This window comes from Cupressus sempervirens, chromosome 2, assembly GCF_028749045.1.
Source record: "Cupressus sempervirens isolate cs-2001-9-10 chromosome 2, ASM2874904v1, whole genome shotgun sequence".
Lineage (NCBI taxonomy): Eukaryota > Viridiplantae > Streptophyta > Pinopsida > Cupressales > Cupressaceae > Cupressus > Cupressus sempervirens.
In genome coordinates, this window is record NC_143119.1 from 264,920,701 (window position 1) to 264,946,839 (window position 26,139).

Here is a 26,139-nt window from a genome sequence, read left to right on the forward strand (position 1 = left end):
ACATGAAAGAGATCTTGAACTACCTGATAGAGATGTACATAGTGATTCATAAGTTGAGAGACCAATTGAGGAAAATAGAGTAGAACCAAGATTGTCAAACTATGTCAAAATACATCACCTTGCTACACAAATCGTTGGAGATAAGGATGCAAGATCAATGAAAAGAAACAAGTTGAGAAACGATACATGTTTTCTTAGTATGCAAGAACCTAAAATAGTTAAAGATGCCTTAGAAGATGTGGACTAGAGTAAAGTCATGAAATAAGAGATTGAATAAATTGAGAAAAGTAAGATATGGACTCTAGTTTCTAGACCAGAAGATAAAAATGTGATTGGTACCGAATGGGTGTACAGAAACAAGTTAGATGAACATGGTGAAGTCACAAGAAATAAGGAAAGATTAGTTTGTAAAGGATATGCATAAGAAGAAGGGATAGACTATGGAGAACTTTTCACTCTTGTTGCAAGATTAGAAGGAGTAAGAACTCTGCTTGCTTACTCTGCATACAAAGGTTTCAAAGTTTATCAAATGGATGTTAATTCTGCATTTCTAAATGGTATATTGGAGGAAGAGGTTTATATAGAATAACCAGAAGGATTTGTTGATGCTAAAAACAAAAACATGGTATGTAGACTACACAAAGCTTTATATGGTTTGAAGCAAGCACCAAGAGCATTGTATGAAAGAATTCATAATTATCTTGTGAAGATTGGATTTGAGAGGACTGATGATAATGACAATCTATACTTGAAGATAGAGAAAGAAAAAGGTATTTTACTATCTAATTTTTTTTGATGATATCATATTTGGAGGCCGAGATACATTATGTAAGGCTTCTGCAAATGAAATGAAGAAAGAATTTGAGATGTTTATGTTTGGAGAGATAAAGTTCTTTGTGGGTTTGCAAGTACATCAGATGAAATATGGTATCTACATCACTTTGGTAAATTTTGCAAAGGAGATACTAATTTTTTTTGGATTGGGAGATTCCAAGCCAATAAGCACACCTATGGTGATAGGACATAAATTGTCAGAGAATGATGATTCAGCTAAGGTGAATCAAACATTGTACATGTCTATGATTGAAAAATTACAATATGTAGTACATAGAAGATATGATATTGCATTATTTGTTGGGATAGTTGCAGAACTCTCTACTAATCCCAGGGAGAATCATTTGATGGCTATCAAGAGAATAATAAGATATCTAAAAGGAACATAAGACTATGGTCTATACTATGAGGTAAATGAGAAATTTGAATTGAGAGCCTACACTAATGCTGACTGGGCTGAAAATATTAATGATAGAAAGAGCACTAGCCAAGGAGCATTTTTCTTAGGAAAAGGCTGGTGACATGGACTGTCAAGAAACAAAACATCATATCTCAATCTACTCCCGAAGGTAAATATGTTTATGCTATAGTAAATTGTACAAACATTGTATGGATCAAACAACTACTCAAAGGTATGTAGGAGGAAATCACTAAACTTGTGATACTTTATTATGATAATCCAAGTACTATAAATATATCAAAGAATTCTATGATTCATATAAAGACTAAGAAAATTGCAATCAAGTATCATTACTTGAGAGAGTTAGTTCAAGATAAAGAGGTGAAAATGGAATATGTTAACACAAAATAACAAATAGCTGATATCTTCACAAAAGCATTACCTAAGGATGCTCATAAATATCTAAGAGATAAACTAGGGGTGATACCCCTATCGAAAGCTATTTAAGAAGCATGAGAAGTGCCCTACATCAAACAAGATGATTGACATATGTTACACATTGATGTAGTGGATCTTATTTTAAGAGTTGTCTAAAGTAATCAAAGAGCTGGAACTACAAATCAGTCACAAGCTAGGTGACCGAGGGAGAAATGGAAAATGTTCATATTTGCATATTAATATGACAAGTCTTTGGCATTGTTGTCAAATAAAGGTTAAATCCTAAGGAAGGAAAGATAAATAAAGGGAGAAAGAAGATATAAAAGAAACAATGAATACCTAGTTAGAGGGAGATAATGTGTAGTGCCTCTCCCATTTGACTTTTGTAAGTCATCCTAATGGATGCAACCTTGCTAATCTTTTGTTGTGATGGGATCATGATTGTGACCCTAAGTGGTCTACACCATCGAGGTGGTTGGATTTATATTTTTGTATCAATTGCTTTGTTTATGCTTTTGACTGATCTATGGGATTAAGTTGTGATTTTTGGTTGACTAAGGTTTGTGCCAGTGGTTACCAAGATCGATGTGGTATCATGAGGTTGTTCTGTGATTACCCTAAGATGTGTGCAGAGATTGCACTATGTTCTATTACCATGCTACACTGGACTAGGTTCCTGTAGCAGTGGTTAGTCATGTTTATGACTGTGTTTGCTTATGTGTTTTAAGTTTCTTTTTGTTGATTCTATAATCAATCATTATTAAATACTTAAATAATTAGAAATTGATTGTTCATGTGAGATTATTTGGTTATGTGCTACGGAAATTTACCTTGTTATATTTTGGTCTGAGAGATATTTGTTCTTATGTGATGCTTTATATTTGAGAGGACCTGAGGGTTAGATGTTACACCTTGATTCTAGTATCATAGATTTTAGACTACTATGCTATTCAATTAATCATATTGCATGACGATGTCATTTTGAGAAGACAGTGTCTTTTATGATGATATCAAGTTATCTGGTTTTTGGACATACCTCTGATTATGTCATTTGATGGATTTAATGCTATGGTTATTTACTTCATTCCTGCATTGTTATGCTTTATGCAAACGTGAGTGATGTAAATAGATTATTTTAATATAATTAATTAAATGGTTAAATTAGGTGATTTAATGTATTTATTGCTTCAGCTATGTTATTAAATGCAATTGCACTTGATCATGTTGTTTAGTGTGTAGGATTTATATCCCTAGCAGTGGCACATGGAGTTAGTGATTCAACCATTCATATTTTACCAATGTCATCCTTATATGGTCGACGTATCTTTTATTAAAATGTTTAAATTAAACCTTTTGGTGATTATTAAATCCGAAGTCATTTGCATTATGTGATTAGACCAGTAAGTGTGTCTGTGCATTTAGAAGTTTGCATTGTCACGAAAGTTATTAAAGAGATTTATGTGTTTTTGGATTTTTGGGCTTTTTAATTGATTTATTTTAATTTCTGGCAGCTTTTCCATAGATGAATTCCTATTTATAAGAATAGCCTATTTTTCATTTGGGTCGATTCGGGGTTTAACTAGATTGGCTGGTTAAATGCCCTAATCGATTATTCACCCAAAAAGTGAATAAGTATCCAAAAAGGAATTTAATTCCTCACTTCTCACTTTTGAATTGGAAAGCTGGAGAGTAAAACCCAAAATCCTCTTCATGAGGATTTACTGTTTTGTTCGTTGTGGGAGCTATGGGCATGGGATCATCGCGAGGTTGAGCTCGTTGGATCCAGCTCAGGGAAACCTTGTATTGCCATGATTTTAAGCTACTTCTACAGGATATTTATTTTATGGTTCAGATTCCCATTTTTCCCTTTTGGCTGTGAGGTAGGGCTTTCCCGTTTTATTGTTTCTACTCCATTTTTGCTTTTGTTTTTGGTAGCTGTTTGTTTGGAGGTTGAGAACTAGTGTTCCCCTCTATTTTTGTACGTTAGTTCTACCTAGTTAGGTGAGTATGAACATTTCCCTATTTTTCGAGATGACGGTTTGGGTTTTTGGGCCATTATGCTGGCCATTTTTGCTTACGATGTCTGATTCCTTTTATTTTTGGATTTTTGGGGTTTTTGAACCCAAAGGCCAAATGGGTTTTAATTTGGGGTTTTTACCTCATTTTGCGTGCAGCCCTATTTTCTCAAGTTTTCTTGGCACAATATGGGTCATGGACTTAGATGATCCGTTTGGATATTAGTCATACCACTTCTGCACTTTTATGTTGCATTGGGATGCATGTTGCATCCATACTCTCGATGTTGTGTTCGGTTGAGTGATTTTATACCTGTTGTTATGGTTTCTTTTGGACCTTTGCTTTGTTTCATGGACACTAAGATTTGTGTAGAATCCATAATCTCGGATTGAGGCCGGTTGAGTAAGTTCATGACTTTTGGTCTTGTTACATCATTGGGATTTGTGTAGAATCCATACTCTTGAATTGAGGCCAGTTGAGTGATTTTATAATGTATGGTTTTATTGGCTTTGAGATTCATGTAGAATCTATCCTCTTGAGTTTCTTTCGCTTGGGTGTTTTGTTTTGCATTGTGTTCTCATTCCTATCTTTTTGTTATGATCTTTGTGATGGTGGTGCGCCACACACGAGTATGTGCACATAAATTTGTTGGGTGACTTGCAAGGCCCGATCTTCCATGGATTTGTCAGAAGTTATGATCATTGGGGTTGGGATGGGAGTATGCATGCCCATGGGCACTTTTCGTAGGATGAGCATGGCTAGGGTAGATTAGCATATGGAGGGGGCTTCTATCTCACAGCTTGGTGACCTCAATCCCATAGGGTTGGTAGAGGAAGTTTTAAATAAGTGATAATTAAAGAAAATGTGTGAATGGTAATAAAACTTAAGATAATAAAATGTGTGAGCACCCGATTAAGTTCGAGGACACAATGTGTGAGCACTCGTTTAAGTTTGAAGACACATGATATGAGCTTGGGTTTTTCAATGCCAAGCGACTCTCCATGATGTTAGCCCCTACTTAGTAGCCTTTTGAGTGTCTGACCAGGACCTATACTCCTTGCTTTGTCTTAGGTTCTTGGTTGTAGCCATTATACTATCTAGCGTGAGTGTTAGCCTTGGATGTTGTGCTTTATGTGTGTTTGTGGTTGGATCTTTATCTCCATCAGCACGGTGGGTGTGGACCTACGAGTCTCACATGGTTGGGAGGCATAGCTACCTTCACCACTGCTAGGGATCGATGTACAGAGATGATCTTCTATCCTAGTGTGACTATTGTTGGATGTCTTCACTTGATACTTCGGGTTCTAGAGTATGTTGTCTTGTGATTTGTGCTTTCATTGGTATGCTTGTATATCATGTTTAGATGATGTTATTTTATTTTATGCATTCCCTTATCATGATGTTTAGCATATGATTAGATGATGTTATTTGATTTAGTAGTATATCTGTTGCTTACTGTTGTTTAGCATGTGATAGGTGATGTTATCTACTGTAGGATTATCTTATGCATTATCACTAGCATGTTAGATTTACTTATGATGATATTGTGCATGTTTTTAGTAGTGACATCCCTATTATGATAGTACCGACGATTTGGTCGGTGGCTTGGGATGTTATGCGCAGGGGATGGCTAGGACCCACAATGGTCTTATGATGCTATTGATGGATGGGAGGATCCATGTACTTAGTTTGGTTGTTTTGTTCCTGAGATGTATTTCTGTACATTGTGATGTCACTTTTGTTCTCTTCAATGTTTATTTCAGTATGTTCTTTGCTATTGTAGTTTAGATGGATAGATGTTCATCATTTTGTGTTGTTCTTGCACTCGAGTGTTTATTCCTCAAGCCTTTGTGGATCTGGTACTCCCTGCTGTGGAGGTTCTTTGCTCTATTTTGGTTAGTTGTTGGTCTTTTGTGTTTTTTGAAGTGTTTTCGTGTTCTTTGGGCAACATTTGTTTAGCATCGTGCGACATTAAAAATGTATTGTACGCCCATGCAAACAGTGTCGTACGATACTATAAAGTATCACACGCCTTCTTGAGAAGTGTCGTACGACATTGGAAGAGTGTCACACACCTTCTTGAGAAATTTTGTACGACACTAGAAGAGTGTTGCATGCCTTCTTGAGAAATATCGTACGACACTGATAAAGTGTTGCACGCTTTAAGAAGAAGTATTACCCTCCCTTAGGAAGAAGTGTTGCACAATTTTTTGTAAAAACCTACACGAGAAGATAGAGGGCACTTTTCGTCATGTTCCAAACTTTTTGAGGGTTGATTTGGCTACCCTTTTGGGTGTTCTTTGACCCTATGTTGTTGCATTTTGAATTATGTCGATTTCTCTTGAAATTTAGTTTTCGTGTTTCTATTTTAGTCCTTCGAGGTTTAAAATATATCGTTTAAGTATAAGTTGCTTATACTTAAGATATATTTTAATATATGCAAAAAATCTTCTGAGATAGGTTTCAAACCTCTCGGAGATAAGTTAAGGATTCTAGGAAATTTTAGGGCTTCAAAAATCCAGACTTAGCCAATTTTCAGGGCTTCAGGATTTCAGGCTTAGCCAAATTTCAGGATTCTGCATTTTACCCCAACTCGGTGTTTTGTTGATGAGTGTTCATTTCTTGAGCCCTCATCTTGTTTGTGGTGGTTTTTTTTGGCTTTCATTCACGTGTGTTAGTTTGGTAGTAGCATTTAGAGATCTATTGGTTGCCAGGATTGTGGTGAAGTCTTCCGTTGCGATCTTTGTGATCCCTGTATGATGTTGTCATGTGCATTCATACTTGTAAAAAAAAAATATCTTGGCTTGATTTGAATCCTTTTTTCCAAGGATCTTCAGGTGGCGCATTACATAATGTGAGAGGAAGATATAAGAAGTGATCTAGAGGGATTCATAAGGATGAATTGATTGATTGTCTATTGATTAGAACAAAATTTTGTAACCTATTCAGAAGATGAAAGGTTACTGATAGAGGGAGAGATTTTAATACAAGGAATTATTTTCTTTTTGGTATTTTGTTGGTTGTACTAACTAAATTTGGTCATTTTGGTTTTCCATCAATGCCAAAGAGGGAGATTGTTGAAAATAGATTGATACAAGAATGAAAATGTGTTTCAATCATTGTTTTGTTACTGATGTCAAACGTGCTACTTGCTAGTAAGACAATTGCTTACATGATTTGAGTACTATCATTTGTTTGATTAATGAAGAGGATTTGATCAAATGAGATAACAATAGCACCTAGAGGAAAGGCTGCATTATGATATGGAAAAGGAGTACAAGGATCAATTAAGACAATGATATTATAATGCATTGATAATATAATTAAGGTTGCAAAGGATGGATACATTGATTAAGTTCAGAAGAACAAGTTAAATAAAGTATGTTTTCCAAGCTTAACAATTTGCATAGTAGGTGTCAAGAAATGTTAGTTGGAGTCAAGCAAAAAATTAGTTGGAGTGAGCAAAGTCAAATTCTAGTGTATGCCAAGTGATACAATGTAAGCTGAGTGAAATTTAGTTGATGCTGAGCACTAGTAAACTTTAGTTCATGTCAAGTGTTTTGATAGTGGATGCTGAGAAATGCAGTATGTGTCAAGCATCAGAAGCAAGTTAATGCCGAGCATTAGCATTATGAGAAAGATCATGAATTCAATGAATCTGAGCTGAAAAGTTTGATTTCTTGGATTGTGTGAACTATGTGGAAGATAAGCTTGATGAACTGGTGTCACAGAATTCAAGTTGAAATGCTTTGAGGTGAATTCAAAGAGAAATGAAGGAGATGTTTCTAGAAGGGAATAAAATGAAATGATGAGTAGATTCATTGAATCCTACCTAATCCAACCTAACCCTAAAATGGACAATAGAGGATGAATGACAAAAGATCTTAATTTTTAATTTATAGAAATGACTAGTTAGAAGCAAGGGTTTTCATGTGCGAGAACCTAAGGAAGACAAGGATTCTAGGGTATTGCTTCATTCAGTCTCCTAAGAGAAGAGACTTCTATTGGCAAGAAAAGCAAGAAGGCTTAAGGGTATGGATGCTTGAAGGGTGTACAAGCTATCAGAGATGAAGTGTGTGAAAGCCAAGCAGAATGAAGGACTGAAATAGGGTGATTGAAATCCTCTAACTAGGTTACATTTAACAATGTTAATTATAACCTTTAATAGCTTTCATAGGGCATCACTTTAGAATAGCAAGAATGAGTAGCATGTTAGTGGTGGTTTTTCTCAAATTGGGTTTCCACATTAAATCATTGTTTCAAATGCGTTATTGAATCTATTATGTTTCATGCTTACATTTCTACAAAGTTGATTTGATAGTAACCTACAATTTTAAGTGATTGTATGATATAATGGATGCATGCATGATAAAAATGATTTATGCATATGGGTTCACTAAGTTGTGAAAAGTTTTATTGGTACATCTAGACCTTGGATAACAGATTCACCCCTGCTCTCAATTATTATAAAGAATTCCAACAAGTAAATAAGTGAAAATTGAAAGAGAACATGGGACACCAATATTTTGGATTAGAACCATGATGAGAATTACACTTGCTATATGTTGAAAAATTATTACAAAGGTTCCATTTAGACATATTATCAAGGACACATTAATTGAGAAATTAAAGAACACTTAATGAAATATTGTACTTTCTTTAGAGCATGATTGCATTACAATTGATATCAAGGATCAAGATTTGGGTCATTTATTAAGATAAACTTATTATTCAATTTGGAAAAAATAATAATTTAAACCACCAAAATATAATGTAAATAACATGCTATCACTTAATCAACATACACATATTATCAAGTCATAACATTAAAACACCTAATGGTTACATATTCTTGTACATTTTTACTCTATTTTCTTGACAACCACAAGGAATTTTATACATACATACATACATACATACATACATACATACATACATACATACATATATATATATATATATATATATATGTATGTATATGTATATATATATATATGTATGTATATGTATATATATATATATTTATATGTATATGTATATATATATATATGTATATGTATATATATATATATACATATACATACATATATATATATGTATGTATATGTATCTATACATATTTATATGTATATGTATATATATATATATGTATATGTATATATATATATATACATATACATACATATATATATATATATATATACATATACATACATATATATATATATATACATATACATACATATATATATATATATATATACATATACATACATATATATATAGATATATATATATATATATATATATATATATATATATATATATATATATATATATATATATATATATATATATATATATATATATATATATATATATATATATATATATATATATATATATATATATATAGCGTAAAACCAAACTGCCAAATCTGAGATACAAGTTCTTCTACCAACTATCTTCATCATTCTTCAATAGCAACCCAAAATATGCCAATGGGCCAAGATATGGAGTAAAACACCAAAACATGATTTATTAAATTATTCATTGAAATTATAATGCTATTGCATTCACAAGTTTTTCCAATAATAATAAAATGCATTTGAATATATAAATGCATATTCTTGATATTAAAATGCTCTGAGGAACCTGCAGAAAAAAAACTTCCATACACTATACATCTTCAAAAAGCAGTATGGACAAATAAAACACATACCCCATTGTTATAACACATAAGATAAAACCTTAAAGTGGATCATTATATCCTTATACATATTTGGACCTTCTTCTCAATGCATTAAGCAACTTTCAAAATTGGACCTTCTTCTCAATGCTTTTATTACTAATGAAGATCTCATAATACATGATCTCATGAGAAAGGTTTTGCATAACATTTTTATAGGATGGGCCATTTCTAAAGTGCCATTTTGATTTGATGTGGTCTTCTAACCATAGGACCTTCACTCTCTCCTCTTTATATACACATAAATCAATGATAAAGATAAACTAGGGGGCTACACAATGGCAACTTTTGTTGAGTTGGGGGAATGGAAGGGAAACTAAAAGTTATTAAATTGATTAAGTTATAAACTATGCCACCACCTATAATTTCTAGTCATTAATTCATTTAGGACTCAAAAATGAATATATATTTTGTCTCTTGTTGTGCCCTTGTGATTTATGTCTCAGGAAATAGAAACTGTGACCAGCGCAACTTGACTTAAGTAAGAGTTTCAATGCAGACTCTTATGGTCATTATTGGAGAATGGAAGGGAAAATAAAAGTCATTAAATTTTGATTGATTGTGTTCTAACTTCTTCCCCCACTAATATTTTCCATCCATTCATTTATTTAGGATTCAATAGTAGTTTTAGTATTCAAGGGCACAATAGAGACATAGATTACAAGGGCACAATAGAGACATAGATCACAAAGGAGTAGTAGAGAAATCGATCATAAGAGCACATTAGAGACATATATCACAAGTAGGGCAAAAAAGAGACATAGATCACAACTAGGCACAATAGAGAAATATTTCTCAAAGACACAACAAGATCAATATGTATGATGAAAGGTCATGTTGTTTTCTTGGTTTGGCGGAATAAGTGGGATTGCTTTGTTGGGGGGTAAGGTTACATCACTGCCCATCAATTTCCTCTTCCCACACTATCATTGATGATAAATATTATTCAATAAAGTCCACCTTCATAGTTTGGAATAAATCCCTCATATTGAATGGCAGAGGCTTCACCATCTTTGACTTAGTTGGGAATCTAGTTTTGAGAGGCCAAAAATGAAATTGTGGTTATGGATGATATAGGGAATGTTCTAATTATGCCAATTCACAAGGTATTTATTTCATTATTTTGGTTAACATGTTGGCTATTTATATAGAAATTTAATTAACAAATTGTATAGCTTCTATGGGAGATCTTACTACTAATATTGAAGATTTTCAATAGACTACTTATTGTACTCAGTTCATTGGCTGATTATGCTAGCAAATTTTGTCATATGATATGGTGTAAATTCTAACATATAGTCTATTTATCGTAGTGCATATCACATATCAATATATAATTTGTAGTTTTAAATTAAGATAATGAGAATATGGTGTTGAAACTAAAGACAAAAATCACATTGCAACTTCAACATTAAACACACCACTGATCTAGTATAGACAAATGCATGCACTGTTATAATTTAATAAAATATAAAAAATATTCATCAAAGTTTTACACACAAGATAACTTTTATTACCATCTACATTCTATACTAACCAAGTATTGTGTTTTCCCTTAGAAAAAAGTATAAAGGTATAATCTAAAATCCTTCGCATATAGTTTATAGTTACATATAATCAACCAACACATTAAGCTAAAATGATAAAAAAAGTTAAATGTGTGAAATTTTTATCATTTACATACTAGTCTGTTAACTCCAATGAATAAATGATTTACAAAAGTAAAGGGTCTCACAAGCTAGTGTGAGTCAATGCATGAAATATTTATAATAAGAAAGGATTGATGTGCTAATGTGTTGAAAGTAGATAAACATTAATAACTAGATGTTACAGAATTTGAAGTTTTGACTTTAAAATATGAAAATTATTTTTGGTTTATGCTCTACATTATCATCTTAAATTGATAAGAATAGTTTTTTTAGACAAGAAATCGAGACTTCAATTATGTAACATTGAACCATCAATATCGTGGTGCACCATCAAATTGTGGAATACATGATGTTTTTCAACAATAAAAAATCTTTCAAGAAGGCTCTCAATAAATAGGTTAAGAACAAGATTTCTAACCTTCCTAAAAGTAACCTTAGGGTGTGATTCCTCCATCTCAATAGGGGAACACTACCAATAGTGTCCTTCAATCTTTGGTATCATCTCTCGATATTCCCAATTTGGTTAATTCTAAGGTGATTTGCACCTCATTAGATGATCTATAAATTTCCTTTAACAAGAATCCATAGCTCCTAACCCCTTCAAATTATGATTTATCCCATCTTTATTCCCTCTTTAGGTCCACTAAATTTAATCTTGGCCTTCAATCCTAGGTCCCCAAATCTAATCTTAAGACACAAAATGCCTAATAGATTGTTCTTGAAAAGATTAAGAAAAATTCTTACCAAAAGTTTAGGAAATGTTCTTTGGCTCCCCCTGTGTTCCCCCTTTAGATTCTATCACCTCACCACCTCCCCATTATTCCTTCTTGGAGAAGGAGAACCAAAAAAATATCTACTCCATTATCAAAAAATCCTTGGATATCCCCATAGTTGTTGACTCAATTAAAGAGTCTACGGATGATGCCTTGATCATTGGTGGGCTAGAAGCCATCAAGATTTCCTATGAACTTGAAGAAAACTTGTGTAACAATGAGCTTACAATCACCCTAAATCCTCCTCTCCTTCCTCCTCCTCCTTTCAACATGCATCCTTTACCCCTTCAAGCATATATCAAATCTTGAAACCCTCTTGGTAAGTGAAGGAGATATTCTCAAGGGAAATAATGGTCATTTGTAATGAGGAAGATATTTGTCAAGCCTTCTCCAACTTCTACGTAGAGTTATTCACTTTGTAAGATGATGGAGTTTCAATGAAATTGATCAAGGGAAAGATCAAAGGTTTTCCATTATATTAATGATCTAAGACTAGGTTATAGTTCAACCCATACAAACCTTTCATATTAACTTGTTCAATTGATACAAACCAAGTTATAGTTCAACTCATATAAACCATGAAATAACATAATAATTAAATTGCTAAACATTTGATGAAAGAAATGAATACTTATATATGATATATTAACATGTCCTTAAATTTGAATCTACTATAATATATGATTAAATTAAAAGAAGACATGTGTTAGTGTCATCTAAGTAATACCTTAATCATAAATAATTAATATTTTACACATAATATTCAAGATCAATGGGCCAAGATATGGAGTAAAACACCAAAACATGGTTTGTTAAATTGTTCATTGGAATAATCATGTTTATACCATTCACAAGTTTATCTAATAATCAATAGATGCCTTTGAATATATAAATGTATATTCCTGATATTACAATGCTCCCAAGTGTAGACACCTAAAAATCTTTTAGAAAATAAAGTATTTTTATTTTCTGAAAAATCCCTGATGACATCATCATTTATTAATTAATTCTTTAATTAATAAATTAATTAATTTTTATGCCATTAAATCCTTTTATCTTAATTAAAAATATTTAATTAAAGAATCCCTCCCAAAAATGTTTAAATCTTATTTAAACATTATTTCCTTATTTATTAATTATTTAATTAATAAATTGACCAAAAATCCTAAAATAAATAAAAAATTTATTTTTTGCCCAAAACTTGGCCAATTTCCTTATGACCAATAACCTCTTCCAAAATCTTCTAATCCTTCTTTAATTTCAATTAAAGGCTAATCCATCATTTCCTACCCCTAATCCCAACTCAAAATATTTAATTAACATTAAATATTAATCCTCATGTTTATTAAAAAAGTTTTAATAAATATCTCCTCAACTCAAACCCTTGAAATAAATAAAACTTTATTTATTTCCTAAAAATCTAATTTATCCTCATCCTAAGAAGTTCTAGACTCTTCTAGAAAGTCTTCATCCTCATCCTAGGAAATTCTAGACTATTCTAGAAAGTCTTTATCCTCATCCAAAGTCTAGCCTCTTCTAGAAGATGTCTTTAAACCTAATCCTAATCCCCTCCTAACCTTGTCACATTCTCTAAACATGGGTTAAAACTTACTAACCCAAGCCAAAGTTAACAAATATCTCCTCCTTCACCCACCCTCATTAAATGCCATCCACTTGCCTATCCCTAAGCTAATCCTAAACCATCCTAATCCATCCTCTAATCATTTGCACAAGCCTAAACAAGCTTAAAACCTTCTTAATCAAGTCCAAGTTGAAATTTCTCTCATCACCCTCAAAATATCTCAACCATAAAACTTTATGAAGTCCACTAGGCCATAAATGACTCTTCCAAGCCCTTTTATTGCTCTTACAAGCCATTATGAGGGTCTTTATGAAGATTTTATCCCTTGAGCCTCCTTTGTTGACTCATCTTTCCCCTTTCCTCCATCCTCTCACCATGTGACATGTGTCACTCCTTGATTGGCTATAAGAAAGCACAATCCATGTGCTCTCATCTCATGCAATCTGAGCCCTCCATGAGCTTTTTCCCATCCTTGCATCTTAGCCCTCAATCCCTCAAGCCTCTTGCCTATAAATTGGATCCTTCCCCTTTGCAAAAGAACACAATCCATGAAGTAAAGTTATAATGCTATTTTGAGAGCCAAATCCATACTAAAGCCATCTATCCACACCAAAAATCCACAATCATCCATTGAAGCCTTTGGAAGCATATTGAGCATACATCCTATCCATTTAGATAAAGCCACTCAACAAGAGAGCTTCTCATTGAGAGAGCCCATTAATGGATCATATTTTCAATTGAGAGCTCATCTTAGTCTATCTTGAAGTTTATGAATTTTGTTTAGTTTGTAGAAGCTTTATTTAAATTTGGTTTCTATTAGCATACTAACATTGCTCATATACACCAAGAACCTGCAAAACAAAACTTCCATACACTATAAATCTTCAAATAGAAGTATGACCAAACAAAATACATACCCCATTATTATAACACTTTACCAAAAACCTTAAATTGGATCATGATATCCTTATACATATTTGGAACTTCTTCTCAATGTGTTAAGAAATTTTCAAAATTGGACCTTCTTCTCAATGCTTTTCTTATTGATGAAGATCTCAAAATACATTATCTCATGACAAAGGTTTTACAGAACATTTTTATAAAAAGGGCTATTGCTGAAGTGCCATTCTTATTTTATGTGGTGTTCTAACCATAGGATCTTCACTCTCTCCTCTTTACATACACATAAATCGATGATAAAGACAAACTATGGGCTTACACAATGGAAGCTTATGTTGAGTTGGGGAATGGAAGGGAAACTAGATTTTTGAAAATAGATTGATACAAGTATGAAAATGTGTTTCAATCATTGTTTTTTCATTGATGTCAAACTTACTACTTTCTGGTAAGATAATTTCTTAGATGATTTGACTACTATCATTTGTTTTATTGATGAAGAGGATTTGATCAAATGAGGTAACAATAGAACTTAGAGAAAAGGTTGAATTATGATATGAAAAAGGAGTACAAGCATCAATTAAGACAATAATATTATAGTGCATTGATAATCTACTCAAGGTTGTAAAGGAAGGATACATTGATTAATTTTAGAAGAATAAGTTAAATGAAGTACGTATGCCAAGCTTAACAATCTGCACAATAGGTACTGAGCAATGTTAGTGTAAGCTGAGCAGAAACTTTGTTGGAGCTGAGAAAATTCAAAATTTAGTGCATGCTAAGTGATAAAATGTAAGCCGAGTAAAATTTAGTTGATGCCAAGTACTTGTGAACTTTAGTTCATGCCGAGTGTTTAGATAGTGGATGCTGAGCAATGCAGTATGTACCAAGAATCATAAGCAAATTAATGTCGAGTGTTAGCATTAGGAGAAAGATCTTAAATTCAATGAATCTAAGCTAAAAAGTTTTATTTCTTAGATTGTGTGAACCATGTGGAAGATAAGCTTGATGAGGTGGTGGCAGAGAATTCAAGATGAACCATTTTGAGGTGAATTCAAAGAGGATTGAAGGATAAGCTTCTAGAAGTGAATAAAATGAAATAATGGGTAGATTCATTGAATCCTACCTAATCCAACCTAACCCTAAAATGGATGATAGAGGATGAATGAAAAAAGATCTTAATTTTCTATTTATAGAAATTATTGGTTAGAAGCAAGGGTTGTCATGTGCGAGAACCTAAGGAAGACAAGGAGTCTAGGGTATTGCTTCATTCAATGACCTAAGAGAAGAGACTACTATTGGAAAGCATAGCAAGAAGGCTTAAGGGTATGGATGCTTGAAGGGTGAACAGGCTATTAGAGTTGAAGTGTGTGAAATCCAAGTAGAATGAAGGACTAAAATAGAGATCTATAATCTACAAGATGGAGTTGTAAGTTGTTCTCAAAGAAAGCCTTACTGTTACTTTCTAATCATTCTATTAGTTTAGGGTAAATCCTTTGGATTAAGGTTGACCTAACAACCATTTGTAAATCCTTTAACTAGGTGACATTCCAAGTGAATGACCTAAAGTCCTCTAACAAGGATCACTCCTAACAAGGTGATTGAAATCCTCTAACCAGGTCACATTTAACAGTGTGCATTATAACCTTTAACACGGTTGGCTTTTTACAGGACATAACTTTAGAAGAGTGAGAATGAGTAGCATGTTACTGGTGGTTTCTCCCAAATTGGGTTTCCGCATCAAATCATTGTGTCAAATGTGTTATTGAATCTATTATGTTTCATGCTTACATTTATGTAAAGTTGATTTGATAGTAACCTACAAGTTTAAGTGATTGTATGATCTAATGGATGCAAGCATGATGAAAATGTTTTATGGATATGGGTTCACTAAATTGTGAAAAGTTTTATTTGTATATCTAGACCTTGGATAATTTATTCAACCCCCCTCAATTATTCTAAAGAATTCCAAAAACTAAATGTTATTAAATTGACTAAGTTATAAACTATGCCCCCACCCCAATTTTCAAACCATTCATTCATTTAGGATTAAAAAATGAATATATATTTTGTCTCTTGTTGTGCCCTTGTGATCTATGTCTACAATGACATTTTTTAATGAAATCTTTTCTTGTTATTATATATATCTAAATTGTATAACTCATTTGATTTGTTTAGATGCCACCCTTATTGAAGAGGTAGTAATATTTAATTATTTAATTATTTTTGATTAGATATAAGATACTATTAATGCTTGTATGTTTATATTTGTTATAATTGTATAGCCTAAATATTTTCCTATGAAAAAAATCCATGCCTACCAATATGAACCCATAACAAAATAAGGCAACAATTGCTAGATTGTGGTCTTAGTTCAAAAAAAAAGCCGATGGAAAATATTATTGTCATTGCAAAAAATGTAAAGGCTTAAAGAATAAAAAAATTATAATAACAATGTCTCAAAGACATTGTAGGCAACATGATTGTTGGAATTACAATAGGAAAGGTAAACTTCTGGGGGGGAGGGGTGGTGGGCGAATCAATAGTTCAAGCTTGGACCCACAAAACTTTCACCACACATCCAACTCATGCATTCAATGTACAAACTGAAATAACATGTAAAGTATGTACATATAGAGCATGTAAGAAAGTAGATATTTACACTCACATAACACCATATATGATTACCTAGAAACTCTCCAAGTGAGAAGGTAATACTGGGGTGGGAATGACACCCACAAATCTTCACTACTAAAAAAATAAAGTGTATCTAATTAAGGTTATAATGTTTTGACCATGAAACATGATCTACCCTATGAAAGGTTTTCCCTATAAAAGCTTACAAAGATTGTTAGGTCTCACCTTTTAGAGGATTTCAACACCTTGTTAGAAGTGTGCCTTGCCAAAGGACTTTAACTCACAAATAAGTAAGCACCCTATTAAGGGATTTTAGTATAGCTTTTTAGGACTACTCTATTAAGAGATTTTGATAGAAATCACCTGTTAGAATGTCTCAACATTGATCCTATGGTTAGCACTTATTTTTCTTGATAATAGATAGCCTCTAAACAATTATCTTCTTGATCCTTCTTGATCAAATGTCTCTTTTCTATATACACTTCTCTTTCCTTTGTTATGCTCTAATTGATTATGCAATGGAGTCTCACTTCATAAATCCTTAGCCGCCATGAATGCTCTATTTGTACATGCAAAATTCTCTATACTCTACTTCAACACCTTACACATTCACTCATAGAGAGTTTAGGGTTTGTCCCCCTTAAGAAGACTTTAGTGACATATGGTCAGGTGTGAATCTACAACTGAGATTCATTCATTTTTCTACTTAATCCTTCCCATTTTATAATTATCTTCTTGTAATTGCATTGGTAATCCAACTTGAGATTCATCCTTATCTCCAAAATATCATAATTCATTCTTAAGTTGGCTCAAAAATGGTTTACATAGTTGTTTATGCCATTATAAACAAATATGTCAAAACTGTCTTACTTAGCACCTGAAGTCTCTGATGCTTGGCATATACTGTCTACTTGAAACTTGAGTGACTCGACACTCACTGTGGACTCAAAATGCTCTATAATATACATTTTGTGCTCAACATGTACTACTTGTTTGACATGAACTAAGTAAATAACTTAAGTGTGTTGAGACCCCCTTGTCAAAACCAATCTGAGATCAACAATCTCCCCCTTTGACATGAGTATCAAAACCACTTGAGTATGAAATAATATCCTTAATCTCATGAGCATAAAATATCTATAACTCATCTTATATAAAAAAATTCAAAACTTCAAAATTTTTCAATAACTTGGATACCTCTAAATTTGATAACTCCCCTTGAGTTGATATGTTTGTTTTGTATCCAAAATTTGTGTACACTTGCTGAGTAAATATGTCTCATATGATACTCTTTTACTTCATGCTCTATTTTGTGCTTGCTCCCCCTTATCTTGGTCTAACTTTTCTACATCTATTTTCTTACTCTCCATCTTTATTTCTCACTCTCCTTATATCGCCCCAAAATTCTTATTCTCCCCCTTTGTCTTATTCTCCCCTTTTTTAACACTTATGTCAATGGACTATACACTTATAGTGTGTTTGTACAAAAAATAATTATAGAAATCTAATATTATCTTGAGAATTGCATCTAGATAGTTCTCACATGCTACATCTAGTGACTTGATTTGGATTGCTAGCTCTGTAGTAAGGTGGAATAGACCATCTAGTGTAGAAATATTGTGGTCTTTCTTCATTAGGGTTTCAACATAGCCTAGTTCCTTATGAAAAATTTCCATATGGGGGGTTAGAGTAGCCTAGATGCTAGCTAGTTTGGCCCTTATGTTGGCCTCATCTACTAATAATGCAACTGACTGACTCTGGGTTTGAAGCAATGTCCTAAAATGCTTCTCACTCTGACTTGGTGTCAATGGCAGTTTTGCACTTAATGTACTAATATGCCTTTCCAAGATCAAGATGTGACTTTTGGTCTCTTGGGTGAAGAGTGAGGGATTGCACAATTTAGTTTATAATGAGAATATGTTGTCAAGTACCTTCTTCACATCCTTAACCTTAGTTGCCAATGCAACTTGTGTCAGTGCTATATCACCTAATATCTTTTCATTCACTTTGCTTTAAAACTTCTTTTTTGACTATTCTAATAACTTAGCATTTGTATCTAGGTCTTCATTACTAACCTTCTCCACTATCTCTATCATCTATTCCATTAGTGGCTTGGTCTCATCAAGAGTTGGCAGAATGAATGCATTTAAAAAGATGTCTTTAATATCTCATAGTGCTTGCTTCTACCTGTGCTCCCTTCTAAGCATTTCCTGATGCTTCTTCCTTGCTAGGGAATTTTGGAGTATGCTCATCTATTCTATGATCATTTTATCATAGTCATACTTGGGTAAAATGATCTCTTCATCAAGGTTCACATCTCCATACTGTATGACTTCCTCTACCATTGATGAACTCATTCTCAGCACTAAGATCTACAATGGAGTTTCATCTATGCTCGCCTTTTAAAGAGTCTTAGTAGAAGGAGTGTCAGATTCTAGTAAGGTTACTAGGGCTTGGATAGCTATTTTCTCCTTTAGTTGTGGTGTCATCTCGTTCTCTTTAGGCTTTCCCTGTTCTACCACAATGACATGACTTGTACCTTGATCTTGTATTGTAGGCATAGATAAGTCTATCTACCCTATTTCTTGTTGTTCTATAATAATAACTTGTGTTGCTCTTCTCTATTGTATCAAGCTTAGCAATTGTATCAACCTTGTCAAATGTATCTTATAGTATTTGGACCAAAGGTTGTACATTAATGATTGGAGGGATGATAGAAGGGAATTCTTATGGATTCAACTTTTCCCTTATAGTATCAATCACTATCTTCTGTAGTTCATCCACACTGACTAGTAGAAGATTATCACAAAGTTTTGCCTATAATGTGCACTGACCTAATATCTTCTTGAGATATTCCTTAGTAATGGGATTGATGTTCTATGTCATGACATTTGAAACATCCTTAACAATTACTATTTTACTGTTCTCACTTATGACATGTGGAGGATTGACACTCAACAATTGTGTGTCTTGCACACTTTGTTCTTCATGTTGCTCTTCCTCAATTGTTGCCTTGTCATCTATTTACATTTTTGTTCCTCCCTCAACTATATTTTCTTGATTATCTTCTTCATCATCCTTCACTTCAATGGGTTCTTCCTCACCTTCCTTTATTATAGTTAACCCATATGTAAGTTTCCACATCTAAGTGGTCTTCTTAACTACATCCTCAATGTTATTTTGCAAAATGCTAAAGGCTCTATAGTTAGGTACAAACCTAATTGCATACTTCTTTATAGCCTTAGCAATCTATTCCTTAGTTAGTTCAGGCATCACTTTTGCTAGAGATGTTTCTCTAATTTGTCTCTCTAGTTTTAGACAATAGTGCCATTTTTTCTCAACAGTATCATATAAACTCTTTGGGATTGAGTTGGCAATCTCTAGTGGGGTAGTTTTGAATTTTTCCATCATAGCATATATGACTTCTTCCACTTGATTTTTCTCCACTTTACCCAAATTATCAAAATTAACTAGTGTAAATCCTAATAAGTTTGTACTATTTTTAACATTTTCACATAAATTTTCTAAGTCTGAAAGGGGATTGTGACTCACCACATTAAATTGGCTATTTTCATCTAACTCTGTCTTCTCCTCATTAGATTCTTCTTGTGCCACATATTTCCTTCTTAGCTTTTTCTACACTTGACCTCCTTGCTATGCTAGTTTGGTCTTTTTTTTAGCCTTTTGAGTTGTTGCACATGTACTAGCCCTTGTAGTAGGTGTAGTTGGATTGGGATGAATTGGCTTAGCTACCTTTTTAGCTTTTGTCAGTGGTTGGGCTTTAGCCTTCCTCTTCTTTGGCTCATCAGGAGTAGGTGCTTCCTCAGCTTCTTCTCCCATGACACCTTCAGTCTCCTCCTCCTCTTGGTCTTCTCCCATACCTGAGTTAGTGCAAGGGGTGCTTGTGTTTGAGAATTTGGCCTTTAGTTTCTTTACCAGCCTACCCTTCTTCTTGATAACTTAAGTTGTCTTCAATTCCATGGTAATTTTGGACTTTTTCAACTCGTAGTTCCAAGAGGCCTTTGTAGTTTTATCTACCTCTTCTACAAGTAATTTTTTTATAGCTATAGAGGCTTCATCCACATTTATTTCATAACCAAGTGGCCTCAACCATCTCACCCTTGGTGTAGTAGCTTGTACAAAAGTGTAGCCAACATCCACTAGGAAACAAATGTCATCATAGTGTTTCTCTACTAGTTACACTGGTATTCTCAACCTCTTCTTCATTGACTACTTGAAGTCTTCAAAATAACTTGTCATTAAAGATTCAAAACTCTCACCTAATTGCTCGATATATTCACCAATCTGTACTATCATTGATCTATTTTTTTTCCATCCTATAGTACCAAATGAAGAGAATGCATTTTGAACATAAAAGAATATGCATATCAATATAGAACCAAATTTATAGTGTGCACTCTTTGTCATTTTGATTGCTCCAAGGTTCTCCATCAATTGTTGCAATTGTAGCTCTACTAGATCATATGTATGATCTTTCTTGACAATCTTGTATCCAACATCCATTGCTATACAAGGCACACTATTTAATCTACTAGATTGGTAAAACTCTTGTGATATAACCCTCATGACAAACTCTATCAAAGGATCAGTGATTGTGTCAATTTTCATACATCTCTTGTTCCATATAGTTCTAGTGTTTTTCTCAATCACCTCCTTCAAATCACTTCTTAGTGTCTTAGGCTGATCTAGGGTTGGGTATCAAGTGACCCTATGGATTATTCTCTTAGTAATTTTGATAGGTTCATTATCCACCCATAATGAACCATCATGAATTTAGCTAAACACTATCCTAATCCATTCCATCTTGAACACATTTGGGAAATCTAGGGCACGATTTAACCCTTTCCTCTCAATAATTTTGAATTCTTCTTTCAATACACCATTATCACAAAGTCTATTATATGCTTTTATGATCTCTATGTCACCAATGCTACCAATTTTATAGTTATAGCATTTTCTTACATCTTGTACCATTAAGACATTTGGTGGTATCATGGATAACACATTGGAAGGGTCTTGCTTGTAAGCAATATCAGGAATAGCTTTGAAAATGGGTTGCTTGACCTCATTACTCACAAATTGAATGTTCAAAACTTCCTTTCTCTCTACATTCTTTGAACTTGATGCCATAATGTGAAACTAGGGTTTTCAAAAATATAAATTGCATAGCTCAGCTCTTGATAAATATCTTATGAGATTAGACAAAATGATGTAGAATTGCCGCTAAAATCTTCTGCAACTACTTTGAGTGGATTTCTAGATTTCCTTCTACTATCCTCACTCTTTCTTAAATTTGAAATGATGTGAAATGAGCTTAAAATTGATAAAATAGCCTTTAAAACTCTACAATTAATGCTGAGTGCTTACACAACTGTAAGCTTAGAATTAACCAATTTCAGGCTCACCCGACATCCATTACCATTCCACTTACTTGGCAACCACTACAAACTCAACATCAACTAACCAGTCTGTTAGCTTCACATCTTCTAGCATTTACTCAACAGACATAGGAAATATTTCATGCTCAGTAGTAACATGAAAAAACTTAAAGATTTTTCTTGGATTTCTAATAACATCTTGCATCTTCATTCATGCTAATGTAATCTTTCTAGTACTAATTCCTTTGGAACTAATGAATGATATAACCTTTAATTATTAGTCCCACATACCTCTTGATTACCTAGTTTGATGAGGTGTGATCACCTAACCCATTGAGTGAACTGATCCCTTCTCCAGTTGATGTGCTGCAATCATCTTTCTTCTTCCATGTCTTATTCATCTCATCTCTGATGTGTTCAACATCTGCTTTGTTTTTGCCTTTATCAAATTCAAAACTTGGTGCTTTTGACCATGTTGGGCAATACCTGCTGATGTGACCAGTCTTCAAACAACTAAAACATGTGGTTTGACTTAACCACCTCTTGTAGTCACCTCTGAAGTGTGTCCTAATACAATTCTTAGGAACATGTCCATATTCTTGACAATAATGACAGCTATACCTTGTATTATAATCCCAATTATAAGAGTTGTCATTGTTCCTTACCTTTGTTTTCTTTTTTGATGACCACATGGGTTTGGATCTACGCTCAAAAGCTTTATATTGATACCTTTGATAGTTGTAGCAATATCCTTCAAATCTTTGTGTGTGAATGATCTTGCTTCTACATTCATGTACCCAATGACCTTGTTTATTGCACTTTGGGAGTGAATCATGCTCTTATGCTTGACACTATGATTTTTAATTTCTTCCTGCACACATTAGAAGAATGTCCTTTCTTACCACAATTATGATAAGAAGGTTTGGAATTATTACCTTTTTTGTTCCTTTCTTCAACACTTTTAGATGACTCTCCTTCTTTAGTTCTTGAATATCCTAGTCCAGATGTATCATTGTTGGATCTAGGGGATCTCAATAGTTGCTCAAAGTATTTGATGGCTTCATTTGGCTTATTGATACTTACAAAGAATTCATTGTCCCTCTTTAGGTTATTTTGTAGTTGTTCATTCTGCAACTTCAATGTAGTTATCTCAATGTCCTTAACATTTAGTTCATAGTTGGCATTCATCATTTGACTTAGAGTAGCATGTTGAAAATTTTGGTTAGTTCTATTGACTTCTCTTCTAGTCTATTGGCCAAAATTCTTTTGTCTTCTTCAATCATTGCTTTGTCTTCCATGGCTTTCTTCTTCTGTTCAGTCATCTCACATAGTAGTATGACTTGTGATTCTTTCTCTAACTTGAGATTTCTAATTTCCTTAGCTTGGACTCTATTCTTTTCCATTAGATCTACAACTACTACATCAAATTCATTGGAGTCTCCATCTAAAAATACCTTAGTAGTGTCTATCTCTTTATATTGTGTGTCATTCTCCACAATAGCAATTTCCTTCCTTCTCTTCAAGGATTTCTTTAGTTCTTCTCTTACTTCATTCTGTTGATTTAGAATAAGATGTATTTCAATCTCCTGATTCTCAATAGTCTTTCCCAACTTGTAAACTTCCATTTCAAGATCTTTCCTCAAAGCTATAAAGCTTCTCTTTTAGAGAACAATAATCTGATACCAATTGCTGGAATCACAATAAAAAACTTCTAGGGTGGGGGGGGGGGGGGGGGGGGGGGGGGGGGGGTGAATCAAAAATTTAAGCTTGGACCCATAAAACTTTCACCACACACCAATCTCATGCATTCAATGTACAAACTAAAATAACATGTAAAGCATGGAAGCAAGTACACTCAGATAACACTAGATATGATTACCCAAAAACCCTCCAAGTGAGAAGGTAAAACTAGGGTGGGGATGACACCCACAAATCTTCATTACTGCACTAATAAAGTGTATCTAATTAAGGTTACAGTGTTTTGACCATGAAATGTGATCTACCCTATTAAAGGCTTTATTAGGTCTCACCTTGCTAGAGGATTTTAACACCCTGTTAGAAGTGTGCCTTGCTAAAGGACTTTAACTCACAACTAAGTAAGCATCTTGTTAAAGGATTTTGATATAGCTTGTTAGGACTACTCTATTAAGAGATTTTGACTGAAATCACCTGTTAGAATGTCTCTTGTTTTCTTGATAACAAATCACCTCTAAAAAATTGTCTTCTTGATCCTTCTTGATTAAATATCTCTTTGCTATATACACTTCTCTTTCCTCTATTTCGCTCTAACTAATTCTACAATGTATTCTCACTTCATAACTCCTTAGCCACTATGAATGCTCTATTTTTGAATGCAAGCTTCTTTATACTTTGGTTCAACACCTTACACATTTTCTCATAGAGAGTTTAGGGTTTGTCCTCCTTAAGAAGACTCTAGTGACTTAGGGTTAGGTATGAATCTATGGCTAAGTTTTATCCTTTTTGCTACTTAATCCTTCCCATTTTCTAATTTTATTCATGTAATTGCATTGGGAATCCAACTTGAGATTTTTCTTTATCTCCAAAATATCATAATTCATCCTTAAGTCAGCTCAAAAATAGTTTACATAGTTGTTTGTGCCATTACAATAAAAAATGTCAAAACTGTCTTACTCAGAACCTAAAGTCTCTGATGCTTGACATACACTGTCTGCTTGGCACTCACTATGGACTTGACATGCTCCATAATATACATGTTGTGCTTGACATGTACTACCTGTTCAACATGAACTAAGTAAATAACTTAAGTGTGTTGACACTCACTTGTCAAAACCAATCTAAGATCAACAATGATCACATTAAAGGGGGAAAGGATTTTTATCCTTTGGTGAATGTGGATTTCTAACTAGTGGAACATGGAGGTGTGAATATCAAATTAGAAGGTAATGCTTTGATTGAAGAAGATGATCATGACGTAGAGAATGCAATAAAAAATATTGGTATTAGCACAACTAATAATGTGCCAAAGAACAAGATTGAAGAAAAAGTTATTGGCACAACTAATGAAGATGATGAAGATGATGATATTAGGGCATCTAATGATGATGATGAAGAGAACCTTGATATACTAATAATTGAAAAGGCATACAAGGGTAATGTCCTTAGCATGTAAGAAAATGAATAATTTTTATTTTCTCCCTTATTAAGGATATTGTCTCAGCCATAACAACCAGAGTTCTAACATTCATGATGGTCTATAAATTGAAAAATATTATAGACCTATTAAAATAAAGTAAACATGGTGCATTTTTTCAGCTCCACCCACCATCCATGCATATGGAACACAACTGCATATGCATTCTCGATTCAAAGTGGTTGAATCTTATTTTAGATGGGAGGGAGAGAAGCCAAAGACATATGGGTTCTTTAGTTGCTACAAACAATGATTCTTCACCATTTACATTATAGTTCTATTGTTGAGTTCTTTATTTTAACTATTGGTACATTCTACATTTTGATGTTATTAAAGGTAATATTTTGTTTCCTTTGTTGAAATGTGTCATGCCTTCATTCACTAAAATTTATCTCTTCTAATTGCAACCATATTGGTAATATGTTAAAGTTATTGTTATAACACTCTAGATCCTAATATTCATATAGCACACTCACCAATGCAACAAAATTGGAACATGTCTTGAAACTTTTAGCATCTTTTTCTATGCTAATTGATCATGATTTCATTGTATTTGGTTACAAGGTACCGAGTAGTAGAACTGAATGGGAAAT